The sequence below is a fragment of the Ovis aries genome, chromosome 1 (genome assembly GCF_016772045.2).
Source record: "Ovis aries strain OAR_USU_Benz2616 breed Rambouillet chromosome 1, ARS-UI_Ramb_v3.0, whole genome shotgun sequence".
NCBI classification, from domain to species: domain Eukaryota; kingdom Metazoa; phylum Chordata; class Mammalia; order Artiodactyla; family Bovidae; genus Ovis; species Ovis aries.
This window is the reverse complement of record NC_056054.1, coordinates 109855649-109871820: the sequence shown is the minus strand read 5'-3', so window position 1 is coordinate 109871820 and position 16172 is coordinate 109855649.

Here is a 16172-nt window from a genome sequence, read left to right as displayed (position 1 = left end):
TCTTTCCCTGTCTTGCATACAGGGTCGTCATTGCCATCTTCCTAAATTCCATATATATGCGTTAGTATACTGTATTGGTGTTTTTCTTTCTGGCTTACTTCACTCTGTATAATCGGCTCCAGTTTCATCCATCTCATCAGAACTGATTCAAATGAATTCTTTTTAACGGCTGAGTAATACTCCATTGTGTATATGTACCACAGCTTTCTTATCCATTCATCTGCTGATGGACATCTAGGTTGTTTCCATGTCCTGGCTATTATAAACAGTGCTGCGATGAACATTGGGGTACATGTGTCTCTTTCAATTCTGGTTTCCTCGGTGTGTATGCCCAGAAGTGGGATTGCTGGGTCATAAGGTAGTTCTATTTGCAATTTTTAAGGAATCTCCACACTGTTCTTGGATTCTCTTTTAAAATTTTCTCATTTTACCTGTATTATCTTCTACTTTGGTTCACACATTTTTATTCTTGAAACATGGTATTCTCTTGCATTCTCAGTCTTAGTAAATAACATAATTTATCCAATTGCCTATGGTAGCAATCTAGAATAATATTTGAACTTCTCACCTCTCTCACCACCTACACTCACAAACATGTGAGGTTCTACTTTGAAAGAAGCTTTTTTTTTTTTTTTTTTAAATACTTCAAGTCTCCTTATTTTCCCATTCTTATCTGGACTTTTGAAATTGCTTCCTGAGAGTGTGCTCATAGACTAACTCTTTGAATTAAAAGCATTTTCCAATTTCAGTGGTGTAAATACTACTACTACTGAGGTTGCTTTCATCATACTCATTGTTTAGCCAGCAGCACAAAATTCCTGAATTTTTCACGGTCAGTTCTTCATAGTTGTGGAAAGAGTGGGCTCCAGCACAGACTAATCCTTACAATTTATCTTCCTGTCTCCAAACATGATCTCTCTCTCTCTGTAAAGAGTCCCTCAAGATCATTGCCAAAATATTTTACTACTAAAGTGTAACAATAATTAGGCATTCTTCTACATGCTACACTGTGCTAAGTCACTTCAGGCATGTCTGACTCTTTGTGACCTTGTAGACCGCAGCCCTCCAGGCTCCTCTGTCCATGGGATTCTCTAGGCAAGAACACTGGAGCGGGTTGCCATTACCTTCTCCAATTCTTCTACATAAAACCTCTCAATTATTTCCCTTTTCTTTTCTTTTTCTTTCTTTTTTTTTTTTTAACAAAGAAGATTCAATTTCTCTCTTTTTTACATAAGGCAAAGCCTTTGACTGTGTGGATCACAGTCAACTGTGGAAAATTCTGAAAGAGTTGGGAATACCAGACCACTTGACCTGCCTCTTGAGAAATCTGCATGCAGGTCAGGAAGCAACAGTTAGAACTGGACATGGAACAACAGACTGGTTTCAAATAGGAAAAGGAGTACATCAAGGCTGTATATTGTCACCCTGCTTATTTAACTTCTATGCAGAGTACATCATGAGAGACGCTGGACTGGAAGAAACACAAGCTGGAATCAAGATTGCTGGGAGAAATATCAATAACCTCAGATATGCAGATGACACCACCCTTATGGCAGAGAGTGAAGAGGAACTAAAAAGCCTCTTGATGAAAGTGAAAGAAGAGAGCAAAGAGTTGACTTAAAGCTCAACATTCAGAAAACTAAGATCATGGCATCTGGTCCCATCTCTTCATGGGAAATAGATGGGGAAACAGTAGAAGACTTTATTTTTTTGGGCTCCAAAATCACTGCAGATGGTGACTGCAGCCATGAAATTAAAAAAGAAAAGTTATGACCAACCTAGATAGCATATTCAAAAGCAGAGACATTACTTTGCCGACTAAGGTCCATCTAGTCAAGGCTATGGATTTTCTTGCGGTCATTTATGGTTGTGAGAGTTGGACTGTGAAGAAGGCTGAGTGCCGAAGAATTGATGCTTTTGAACTGTGATGTTGGAGAAGACTCTTGAGAGTCCCTTGGACTGCAAGGAGATACAACCAATCCATTCTGAAAGAGATCAGCCCTGGGATTTCTTTGGAAGGAATGATGCTAAAGCGGAAACTCCAGTACTTTGTCCACCTGATGCGAAGAGTTGACTCATTGGAAAAGACTCTGATGCTGGGAATGATTGGGAGCAGGAGGAAAAGGGGGCGATAGAGGATGAGATGGCTGGATGGCATCACGGACTCGATGGACATGAGTCTGAGTGAACTCTGAGAGTTGGTGATGGACAGGGAGGCCTGGTGTGCTGCGATTCATGGGGTCGCAAAGAACATGACTGAGCGACTGAACTGAACTGAACTGAACTGAAGGAGATCCAACCAGTCCATTCTAAAGGAGATCAGGCCTGGGTGTTGTTCATTGGAAGGACTGATGTTGAAGCTGAAACTCCAGTACTTTGGCCACCTCATGCAAAGAGCTGACTCATTTGAAAAGACCCTGATGATGGGAAAGATTGAGGGCAGGAGGAGAAGGGGACGTCAGAGGATGAAATTGTTGGATGGCATCACTGACTCAATGGACATGGGTTTGAGTGGACTCTGGGAGTTGGTGATGGACAGGGAGGCCTGGCATGCTGTGGTTCATGGGGTGCAAACAGTCAGACACGACTGAGTGGCTGAATTCAACTGAACTGAACTTATTGTCAAGGGCTTTTCAGGTAGCTTAGTGATAAAGAATTTGCCTGCCAATGCAGGAGATACGAGTTCAATCCCTGGGTCTGGAAGATCCTCTGGAGGAGCAAATGGGAACCCACTCCAATATTATTTTTGGGAAAATCCCATGGACAGAGGAGCTGGGTGGGTGGGCTACAATTCATGGGGTCACAAAAAGTCAGACACGACTGAGCACACACACACACTGCCATATCCCTTTTTATGTCTCTAGCCTAATTTTCTCATGCCCTTTCACATATACCGAAGTTTCCATTGTACAGAATTACCTGTCATTTCATGCCATTTTTGAGTAAGTTATGTGACATTTCTTTCACCTATCCAATTTATCTACATTGTTAAGAACAATACTATATACTGATTATGATTTCTGAGGATCTACTAGGAGTGTAATAAGAAATGCATATGTATTATTTTACTTAGCTTTTGATTTCTCCATTTTAGACAAGTCTAGTTAATTCCCCAAAGTCATGTGACTAGTGATTGGTGGTCTTTCTTATCCCAAAGCGCTTGCTCTTGATCACTTGAGAAATGATCTCTACACTGTTCATTTTTACAAATCTTGTATTCTTTAGCACAACTTTCACATCCCTTTGAAGCCTCTATGAATGTCATTTTCTTAATCTCTCTTAAAAATATTTTTTATTGGAGTATAGTTTATTTACTCTAACTGTTGGCGCAGACAGTAAAGATTATGCCTTCAATGCAGGAGACCCGGGTTCAACCCCTGGGTCAGAAAGATCCTCTGAGAAAGGGAATGGCTATCCATTCCAATAGTCTTGCTTGGAGAATTCCATGGACAAAGGAGCCTGGTGGGCTACAGTCCAGGGGGTCACAGAGAGTCAGACATGACTGAGTTGCTAACACTAAATGTTGTCTTAGTCTCAGGTATGCATTAAAGTGAATTAGTTATACATATCTGGCCAAAAAATAGTTTGGAGTTTTTCTGTAACATCTTACAGAAAAATCCAAGAAAGTTTTTGAACAACCCAATACATATATCCACTTTTTGTAAAATTCTTTTCCAATATAGGTCATTACAGAATACTGAGGAGAGTTCCCCAGGCTGTATAGTAGGTCTTTGTTATTATTTCATATATAACAGTGTGTCTATGTCGATCCTGGTTTGACATAGACAATTCATCCCTCCCTGCCTTCTCCCCTGAGAGCCATAGTTTATTTTCTACATCTCTTAATGAAACTCTCTATTTACATTAATACATTTGTGTCATATTTTAGATTTCACATATAAATGACATATTATATTGTCTTTCTCTTTCTGACTTACTTCACTTAGTATGATAATCTCTAGGTTCATCCATGCTAATGCAGATGATTTTATTTCATTTTTTATAACTGAATAGTATTCCATTGTATGTGTGTGCCTCATCTTCTTTACTGATTCATATGTTGATATACAATCAGGTCGCATACATTGGCTATTATAAATATGATGCAATGAACATTAGGGTGCATGTATATTTTCAAATTAGAGTTTTCTCTGGATATAGGCCTAGGAGTGGGATTGCATGATCCTATGGCAGTTCTAGTCTAAATTTTTTGAGGGACTTCCATACTGTTTTCCACAGTGGCAGCACCAATGTACATTCTTACCAACAGTGTAAGGCTATTCCCTTTCCTCCATAATCTCTCCAACATCTATTTTAGACCTTTTAATGATGGCTATTCTAACTGGTGTGAGGTGATGCTCTGCACTTGTCTAATAATTAGTGATGGCTAACATCCTTTCATGTGCCTATTGACCATCTGTATGTCTTCTTTGGGAAAGTGTTATTTAGCTCTTCTGCCCATGTTTCAATTGGGTTGTTTGTTTCTTAGTTATTGGATTATATGTACTGTTTGTATATTTTGAAAATTAAGCTCTCATAAGTCACATCATTTGCAAATATTTTCCCCCAGTCTGTAGCTTGTCTTTTTGGTTTTCTTTTGGTTTCCTTGATCAATCTAATTTATTTTTGTCTTCATTTATATTACCTTGAGTGGCTGACTAAGAAAACATTGATAAAATTTATGTTAGAGAATGTTTTGCTTATATTCTCTTCTAGGAGTTTTATGTTGTTATGTCATATATAAGTCTTTAAGCCAGTTTGAGTTTATTTATGTGCATGGTATGAAGGTGTGTTCTAACTTTATTGATTTACACACAGCTGTTCAGCTTTCCCAACACCACCTATTGAAGAGACTATCTTTTCTCCATTGTATATTTTTTCCTCCTATGTTGAAGACTAATTGACTGTAGGTATAACAATTTTTAAGATCCTGTTTTTAACTCTAGATAACAGCAAAAATTATGACAGCTTTTATATAGTGGCGCATGTCTGTCTTTGTGTATGTGTGTGTTATACAGCATAAATAGCATCGTTTCTCTAAGAACGATGTCAGCATCGGGATGCAATAATATCCTCCCTTTTTCTCTTCCATTCAGTCTACTACCAGTAAACCATCCACAGCTCAACAGAGTACCTATGAAGCACAATAAAGTGCAGTAAAGCAAGGTGTGCCTCTATTAGCCTTTGTTAGTGCTCCAGGAGTCCATCATACATGGATGCATTCATGTGAGTGTGACAAAGACCGTAGAGTTTGTCCTGCAGGATCAACTGCTTCTATTGTAGACCAGCATGTGTATCTAACTAAAGGTAGGTAACTTTGTGTTCCAAAAGGCTCAGGGGCATCCTTGGTCATTTAAGTCTGTTTGTCTTATAAGAGGAAAAACATGAATTAGTAAAAATCTCTGGAGACTAAAACGCAGAATGCTGTAATCTTGTAAAAGATTGAGAAAAAAAAGGGAAGGATTACAATGAAAAATGGTACAAGTTTGGATCATTTAAAAAACTTACTAGTGCTGGCTATGTCTTGTTGAGCCATGATATAGTTTCCTCCCTCATTTGCTTTCTTCTCAGGGAGAGAGGTTTTGAAGCTATAAGGTGATTTTGAAATTCCATCCGTCAATGTTTGTAGCTTTTGTGCAGTCAGGAAACTGCACAATTTCCTTCTGTGAATATTTTAGTTAAAATGAAGAATGATAGCAGGCATACCTTCTTTTAGTCTTTTATAACAAATTCATAGTGAAAGAAGTTCCAAAATTAAATCTTCTTTATAGAGTGAACTTAAATGTGGTTAAGTAGAAAGAAAAGTTCCTTCAATTAGGCTCAGGAAAAGGCAATGGCACCCCACTCCAGTACTCTTGCCTGGAAAATCCCATGGACAGAGGAGCCTGGTAGGCTGCAGTCCATGGGGTCATGAAGAGTTGGACATGACTGAGTGACTTCACTTTCACTTTTCCCTTTCATGCATTGGAGAAGGAAATGGCAACCCACTCCAGTGTTCTTGCCTGGAGAATCCCAGGGACAGGGGCGCCTGGTGGGCTGCCGTCTATGGGGTCGCACAGAGTCGGACACGACTGAAGCGACTTAGCAGTAGCAGCAGCAGCAAAAAGGTGAGTCAGCTCTCCACTTCTTCCTCCTTCCTTGTTCTCAGAGGGGCAGTGGCAGGAGGAGATTTTGTAAGACCATGGGAAGAAAAGCTGCAAATGACAAAATTTCATTCTTTTTATGGTTGAGTAGTATTTTCTTTTATATTAAATACATGTACTGCATCTTCTTTATCCATTCACCTGTTGATGGACACTTAGGTTGCCTCCATAGCTTGGGAATTTAATAATACTGATATGAACATTGTGATATATATACTTTTTAATGTTATTGTTTTTGTTTTTTTCAGATATATAACCAGGATTGGAATTGATGGGCCAACATTCAGAAAATGAGGATCATGGCATCCAGTCCTATCACTTCATGGGAAATAGATGGGGAAACAGTGGAAACAGTGTCAGACTTTATTTTTTTTTGGGCTCCAAAATCACTGCAGATGGTGACTGCAGCCATGAAATTAAATGACGTTTACTCCTTGGAAGAAAAGTTATGACCAACCTAGTTTGCATATTTAAAAGCAGAGACATTACTTTGCCGACTAAGGTCCATCTAGTCAAGGCTACGGTTTTTCCTGTAGTCATGTATGGATGTGAGAGTCGGACTGTGAAGAAGGCTGAGTGCCGAAGAATTGATGCTTTTGAACTGTGGTGTTGGAGAAGACTCTTGAGAGTCCCTTGGACTGCAAGGAGATCCAATCAATCCATTCTGAAGGAGATCAGCCTTGGGATTTCTTTGGAAGGAATGATGCTAAAGCGGAAACTCCAATACTTTGGCCACCTCATGTGAAGAGTTGACTCATTGGAAAAGACTCTGATGCTGGGAGGGATTGGGGGCAGGAGGAGAAGGGGATGACAGAGGATGAGATGGCTGGATGGCATCATGGACTCGATGGACGTAGGTCTGAGTGAACTCCCGGAGTTGGTGATGGACAGGGAGGCCTGGCGTGCTGCGATTCATGGGGTCGCAAGAATTCAGACAATACTGAGTGACCGAACTGAACTGATGGTAGTTCTATTTTTTTGTTTGTTTGTTTGTTTGTTTTTCAGTAACCTCCATTCTTTTCCCACAGTGGTTATACCAGTTCACATTCCCAACAATAATATAAGATTCCCCTTCCTCCACATCCTTTCCAATATTTATTATTTGTGTTCTTTTTGATGATAGTCATTCTGACAGGTGTCAGGTGATATTTCATTGTGGTTTTGATTTGCATTTCCCTGATGAATAGTGATATTGAGCATGTTCTCATGTGTCTGTTGACTGGCTAGCTGCGTTTCCTCTTTGGAAAAATGTCTCTTTAGTTATTCTGCCCATTTTTAAATTGGGTTGTTTGTTTTTTTGATGTTGAATTGTATGAGCTATTTATATACTTGGGATACTAATCCTTTACTGTTCAAATCACTTGACAATATTTTCTCCCATTCAGTAGGCTATCTTTTCATTTCATTGATGGCTTCCTTTGCTGTGCAAAAGACTTTAAGTTTAATTAGGTTCCATTTGTTTTATTTTTGTTTCTATTTCCTTTACTTTAGGAGAGAGACCCACAAAAACGTTCCTGTGATTTATGTCAAAAAGAGTTCTGCCTATATTTTTGTCTATGCATTGTATAATGTCTGATATTATGCTTAGATCTTTATTACATTTTGAATTTATTTTTGTATATGATGTTAAAGAATGTTCTAATTTTATTCCTTTACATGTAGCTTTCCAGTTTTCTCAGCACCATTTATTGCAGATTGATGTGTCTGTTTTTGTGCCAGTTCCACGTTTTGATTACTGTAGCTCTGTAGTGTAATATGAACAGACCAATTACCAGTAAGAAATTGAATCAGTTTTTAAAAAATTCCCAACAAACAAAAGCCTAGAACTAGATGGCTTCACAGGTGAATTCTACCAAACATTTAGAGAAGAGTTAACACTTATCTTTCTGAAGCTACTCCAAAAAATTGCAGATGAAAGAACACTTCTGAATTCATTCTGTGAGGCCAGCATCACCTTGAGATCAAAACCAGACAAAGATATCATAAAAAAGAAAATTATAGGTCAATATCAGTGATGAATATATATGTAAAAATTCTCAACAAAATAATATAAAACTGAATCTAACAATATATTTAAAGAATAATAAACCATGATGAAGTGAGATTTATCCCCAAGGTGTAAGAATTTTTCAATATTTGCAAATCAATCAATGTGATATACTTCATTAACACATGGAGGAATGAAAACCATATGGTCATCTCAATAGATGCAGAAAAAGCTTTTGAAAAATTCAGTATCTATTTATGATTAAGAAAAAAGACCTCTCCAGAAGGTGGACATAGAAGGAACATAGCATAATAAAGATCATATATGACAAATTCACACCTAACATCATGCTCAATGGTGAAAAGCTGAAGGCATTTCCTCTAAGATTAGAAATCATATAAAGATGTCCACCTTCACCACTTTTATTCAACATAGTTTGGAAGTCCATGCCAACACAATCAGGGAAGAAAAAGATAAATAAAATAGTACCCAGCCATAAAAAGGAACAAATTTGAGTTAGTTCTAGTGAGGTGCCTGTTATACAGAGTAAAGTCAGATAGAGAAAAAAAAATATTGTATATTTTATTGAAGTTGGTTTAAAGCTCAACTTTCAGAAAACTAAGATCATGGCATCTGGTTCCATCACGTCATGGGAAGTAGATGGGGAAACAGTGGAAACTGTCAGACTATTTTTTTGAGGGGCTCCCAAATCACTGCAGATGGTGACTGCAGCCATGAAATTAAAAGATGCTTACTCCTTGGAAAGAAAGTTATGACCAACCTAGATAGCATATTGAAAAGCAGAGATATTACTTTGCCAACAAAGATCTGTCTAGTCAAGGCTATCGTTTTTCCAGTGGTCATGTATGGATGTGAGAGTTGGACTGTAAAGAAAGCTGAGCGCCAAAGAAATGATGCTTTTGAACTGTGGTGTTGGAGAAGACTCTTGAGAGTCCCTTAGACTGTAAGGAGATCCAACCAATCCATTCTAAAGGAGATCAATCCTGGGTGTTCTTCGGAAGGACTGATACTAAAGCTGAAACTCCAATACTTTGGCCACCTGATGTGAAGACTTAACTCATTGGAAAAGACTCTGATGCCAGGAGGGATTGGAGGCAGGAGAAAAAGGGGACGACAGAGGATGAGATGGCTGGATGGTATCACCAACTCGATGGACGTGAGTTTGAATGAACTCCGGGAGTTGGTGATGGACAGGGAGGCCTGGTGTGCTGTGATTCATGGGGTCATAAAAAGTTGGACATGACTGAGCAACTGAGCTGAACTGAATGCACATATATGGAATCTAGAAATATGGTACTGATGAACTTATTTGTCCAGCAATAGAGATACAGACATCGGAGAAGACAATGAGAACTCACTCCAGTACTCTTGCCTGGAAAATCCCAAGGACGGAGAAGCCTGGTAGGCTGCAGTCCATGGGGTTGTGAAGAGTCGGACACGACTAAGCAACTTCACTTTCACTTTTCACTTTAATGCATTGAAGAAGGAAATGTTAACCCACTCCATTGTTCTTGCCTGGAGAATCCCAGGGACTGGGGAGCCTGGTGGGCTGTCGTCTATGGGGTCGCACAGACTCAGACACGACTGATGTGATGCAGCAGCAGCAAAGATGCAGACATAGAGAACAAACTTGTGGAAACAGCAGAGAAAGGAGAGGGTGGGATAAATTGAGAGAGTAGCATTGAAATGTACCTTACAATAAATAAAATAAAGAGCCAGTGGGAATTTGCTGTATGATGCAAAGAGCTCAACCAGCACTCTGTGACAACATAGAGACGTGGAATGGGATGGGGGATAGGATGGAGATTCAAGAGGGAGGGGCCTATATATATGTAGAGCTGACTTATGTTGATGTATGGCAGAAACCAATACAATATTGTAAAGCAATTATCCTTTAATTAAAAATAAATTTTGAAAAATGTACATAACAGAAAATGAAAGGAATCCAAATCAGAAAAGCAGAAATGAAACTGTTCCTATTTACAGATGATATGATAAAATACATAGAAAATCTGAAAGATGCTACCAGAAAACTACTAGAGTTCATTAATGATTTTGGTAAAGTTGCAGAATACAAAGTCAACATATAAAATCTGTTTCATTTCTCTACACTAACAACAAAATATCAGAACAAGAAATTAAAGAAACCATCTCATTCATCATTGCATCAAATAGGAATAAACCTACCTAAAGAGGCAAATGACCTGTACTCTGATAACAATAAGACACTGGTGAAAGAAGTTAAAGATGACACAGATGGAAAGATACACTGTGTTCTTAGATTGGAAGAATCCATATTGTTAACGTGACCATACTACCCAAAGCAATCTACAGATTCAATGCAATTACTGTCAAAATATTGATGTTTCTCACAGAACTAGAACAAAAAGTTTCAAAATTCATATGGAAACAAAAACGACCCCAAGTAGCTGAAACAATCTTGAGAAACAAAAGAGCTAAAGGAATCAATGTCTTTAACATCAGTAAAAGTTAATTAAAAAAATACAAGTGATAAGTGCTAGGAGGATTAGGGGAAAAGTAGACCATTGGTAGGAATTTAAATTTAAATTGTCCACTTTGAAAAACAGTATGGGAGTTTCTAAAAAAATTTAAACAGGAGAGAACAAGATGGTGGAGGAGTAGGCAGATGTGGAGTACATCTCTCTCCATGGATACATCAGAAATACACCTTCAGACACAAAAGTGCACGCAGAACACCAACTGAGAGTGGACAGGAGAACCTGACCACTGGAAAAGAATATATAGAGCCATGCAAAACTCGGTAGGATGAAGGAACTAGAGGGAAAAACACGAGTGTTATTAGGACTGGACTTGCCCTCAGTGGGTGGGGGAACTGAAGCAGGGGTCTGATCCCATCATCAGGGCAATTGTCTGAGTCAGAGGAGAAACATTTAAGGCTGAGAGCGAAAGAGCTGGTTTGTGACAGCCTAAATGGAATGAGAATCAGATAGTCCTTGCTGCAACCATACCTACCCTGGACAGGAATGCTGGTCCTGTGGAAGGTGCAGGGGCTGGGAGCTGGAGTTTGAGGATTGTGGAGCAATTCCAGGGTGAGGGCTGCTGTTAACTGGGGAGAGATGGATTGAGGGGATGTGAGGGAGGAGATCATGGTGAGAAATGCTGGTGGAGGAAAGCCAGGCAGCCATGGAAGAAAGGTGATACTGCTGAGTCACGCATAAGGGGTGTGGCCATCACCATAGCCTCTCTCCCCACGTCCGCCATCAGCAAGTGAACAGTAGAGAGCCTGGCCCACCAAACACCTGAAGCACTGAACTACAGAGTAGGACCCCACCCAGGGTGTTCCTTTAAGTGACTGATGTGACTATCTACAGAGTGGGACTCCAAACAGGGGGGCCCCCTTCTATGTGCCTGATGCACCAAACAACAGAGAGAGACCCCAGGCAAGGGAGCCCTCTAAGTACCTGAATGGGCAGAGCTATGGAGAAAGACTGGCCAAAGAGGCCTTCTGATGGCCAGGTGCAAGAGGCTCAAAAAAAGACTCTGATAGGGCCATAACTCCTGTGGTGGAGGCAGACCGTGTCGCTCCACACTTGCACTGCCAGAGTCCCCACAATCCAAGAAGCTGTGTCACATTCATGCACAACTCTCACTGGGGCAGAACTGCTGCAGGCAAAAAACATCTTGTGTATATGCGCACATAGTTGCTTCAGTCGTGTACGACTCTTTGCGACCCTGTAGCCTGTGGCCTGCCAGACTTCTCTGTCAAGGAGGGGGGCTCTCCAGGCAAGGATACAGGAATGTATTGGCCAATACTGCTTCATACCCTTCTCATTTCACTTAAGTTCAGTTCCTCAGTCATGTCCGACTCTGCAACCCTGTGAATTGCAGCATGCCAAGTCTCCCTGTCCATCACCAACTCCCGGAGTTTACCCAAACTCATGGCCATCGAGTCAGTGATGCCATCCAGCCATCTCAACCTCGGTCGTCCCCTTCTCCTCCAGCCCTCAATCCCTCCCAGCATGAGAGTCTTTTCCAATGAGTCAACTCTTCACATGAGGTGGCCAAAGTATTGGAGTTTCAGCTATGGCATCAGGCCTTCCAACGAACACCCAGGACTGATTTCCTTTAGAATGGATTGGTTGGATCTCCTTGCAGTCCAAGGGACTCTCAAGAGTCTTCTCCAACACCACAGTGCAAAAGCATCAATTCTTCAGCACTCAGTTTTCTTCACAGTTCAACTCTCACATCTATACATGACCACAGGAAAAACCATAACCTTGACTAGACGAACCTTTGTTGGCAAAGTAGTGTCTCTGCATTTGAATATACTATCTAAGTTGGTCATAACTTTTCTTCCAAGGAGTAAGCATCTTTTAATTTCATGGCTGCAATCACCATCTGCAGTGATTTTGGAGCTGCCAAAAATAAAGTCTGATACCCTTTCTACTGTTTCCCCATCTATTTCCCATGAAGTGATGGGACCAGAGCCATGTCTTCGTTTTCTGAAGGTTGAGCTTTAAGCCAACTTTTTTACTCTCCTGTTTCACTTTCATCAAGAGGCCTTTTAGTTCCTCTTCACTTTCTGCCATAAGGGTGGTGTCATTTGCATATTTGAGGTTCTTGATATTTCTCCTGGCAATCTTGAGTCCAGCTTGTGTTTCTTCCAGCCCAGCATTTCTCATGATGTACTCTGCATAGAAGTTAAATAAGCAGGGTGACAATATACAGCCTTGATGTACTCCTTTTCCTATTTGGAACCAGTCTGCTGTTCCATGTCCAGTCCTAACTGATGCTTCGTGACCTGCATATAGGTTTCTCAAGAGGCAGGTCAGGTGGTCTGGTGTTCCCATCTCTTTCAGAATTTTCCACAGTTTCTTGTGATCCACACAGTCAAAGGCTTTGGCATAGTCAATAAAGCAGAAGTAGATGTTTTTCTGGAACTCTCTTGCTTTTCCATGATCCAGTGGATGTTGGCAATTTGATCTCTGGTTCCTCTGCCTTTTCTAAATCCAGTTTGAACATCTGGAAGTTCACAATTCATGTATTGCTGAAGCCTAGCTTGGAGAATTTCGAGCATTATTTTACTAGCATGTGAGATGAGTGCAATTGTGTGGTAGTTTGAGCCTTCTTTGCATTCCTTTTCTTTGGGATTGGAATGAAAACTGACTTTTCCAGTTCTGTGGCCACTGCTGAGTTTTCCAAATTGGCTGGCATATTGAGTGCAGCACTTTCACAGCATCATCTTTCAGGATTTGAAAGAGCTCAACTGGAATTCCATCACCTCCACTAGCTTTGTTTGTAATGATGCTTTCTAAGGCCCATTAGACTTCACATTCCAGGATGTCTGGCTCTAGGTGAGTGTGAGTGATCACACCATCGTGATTATCTGGGTCATGAAGATATTTTTTGTACAGTTCTTCTGCGTATTCTTGTCACCTCTTCTTAATATCTTCTGCTTCTGTTAGGTCCATATCATTTCTATCCTTTATTGAGCCCATCTTTGCATGAAATATTCCCTTGGTATCTCTAATTTTCTTGAAGAGATCTCTAGCTTTTCCCGTTCTTTTGTTTTCCTTTATTTCTTTGCATTGATCATGAGGAAGGCTTTCTTATCTCTCTTTGCTATCCTTTGGAACTCTGCATTCAGATGCTTATATCTTTCCTTTTCTCCTTTGCTTTTCACTCTCTTCTTCTCACAGCTATTTGTAAGACCTCCCCAGACGGCCATTTTGGTTTTTTGCATTTCTTTTCTATGGAGATTATCTTGATCCCTGTCTCCTGTACAATGTCACAAATCTCCATCCATAGTTCGTCAGGCACTCTATCTATCAGATCTAGTCCCTTAAATTTGTTTCTCACTTCCTGTGTATTATCATACATAATTTGATTTAGGTCATACCTGAATGGTCTAGTGGTTTTCCCTACTTTCTTCAATTTAAGTCTGAATTTGGCAATAAGGAGTTCATTATCTGAGCCACAGTCAGCTCCTGGTCTTGTTTTTGCTGACTGTATAGAGCTTCTCCATCTTTGGCTGCAAAGAATATAATCAATCTGATTTCATTGTTGACCATCTGATGATGTCCATGTGTAGAGTCTTCTCTTTTGTTGTTGGAAGAGGGTGTTTGCTATGACCAGTCCGTTCTCTTGGCAAAACTCTATTAGCCTTTGTCCTGCTTCATTCCATATTCCAAGGCCAAATTTGCCTGTTACCCCAGGTGTTTCTTGACTTCCTACTTTTTCATTCCACTCCCCTATAATGACAAAATATCTTTTTTGGGTGTTAGTTCTAAAAGGTCTCGTAGGTCTTCATAGAACCGTTTAACTTCACCTTCTTCAGCGTTATTGGTTGGGGCATAGACTTGGATTACTGTGTGCTCATTATTAGAGAGATGCAAATCAAAACTACAATGAGATATCACCTCAAACCAGTCAGAATGGCCATCATCCAAATGTCTACAAACAATGAATACTGGAGACAGTGTGGAGAGAAGCGTATGGTCATGCACCTGTTGGTGCGAATGTAAATTGATAGAGCCACTATGGAAGATGGAGATTCCTTTAAAAAACTAGGAATATATCCACCATATAACCTTGTACTCCGACTCCTATGGATATACCCTGAAGAATCCAAAATTGAAAAAGACACATGCATCCCATTTTTCATTGCAGCACTGTTTATAATAGCTAGAATATGAAAAACCTAGATTTCCATCGACAGATGAATGGATAAAGAATTTGTGGTACATATACACAATGGAGTATTACTCAGCCATTAAAAGGAACACATTTGAGTCAGTTCTAACGAGGTGGATGAAGTTAGAACCTGTTATACAGAGTGAAGTAAGTCAGTAAGATAAATATTGTATTCTAACACATATATATGGAATCTAGAAAAATGGTACTGAGGAATTTATTTACAAGGCAACGATGGAGAAACAGACTTATGGACATGGGGAAGAGAAGGTTTGATGCATGGAAAGACTAACATGGAAACTTACATTACTATATGTAAAATAGATAGCAAATGGGAATTTGCTGTATGGCTCAGGAAACTCAAGCAGGGACTCTGTATCAATCTAGAGGAGTGGTATGGAGAGGGAGATGGGAGGGAGGTTCTAAAGGGAGGGGATATATGTATACCTATTGCTGATTCATGTTGAGGTTTGACAGAAAACAACAAAATTATATAAAGCAATTATACGTTAATAAAAAATAAATAAATTTTTTTAAAAAAGCAAAACTACAGTATGATCCAGCAATCCTACTTCTGGGTGTATATATGAAGGAAGTGAAATCACGGTCTCAAAAATATATTTGCACTCTCATTTTCATTGTATTATTATTCCCTGTAGCCAAAGAGGTTGAAGCAATGCAATTGCCCATCCATGTATGGGCATGTACACACACACACACACACACACACACACACACACACACACAGAAAGATTACTCACTCATGAAATAAGAAAGCAGAAAAACCTGCCATTTGTGAAAAGGTGGATGGACTTTGAGGGGATTACACTTGGTGAGATAAATCAGAGAAAGACAAACACTGTATGATTTCACTTGAAAGTGGAATCTAAAATAACCAAACCCAGAGAAACGCAGGGTAGACTGGTAGTTGCCAGAGATAGAGGTTCAGGGAAAGTGGAGAACTGTTGGTTAAAGAATACAACTTTCCATGTATTGGAGGAATAAGTTCTGGAGATCTGATGTACTGCATGGTGACTACAGTTAACAAAACTGTATTATATGCTTGAAAGTTTGTAAGAGCATGTATGTTAAATATTATCACCAAAAAATGTAATTATATGATATGATTAAAATAGCAACTGATCTTATTGTAGTGATCATTTTTGAAAATACCATGGTATCAAATCATCCTGTTATACATAACAGACATATAAGACAATGGTATATGTCAATTGTACCTCAGCAAAACTGGAAAAAAACAACTCAGATTATCTTTTTCCTAAAGTAAGTTGAGACTTGATTTTAATCTTTTTCAAGATGGTTCTAGAGTAGTTATTAGTCTATTG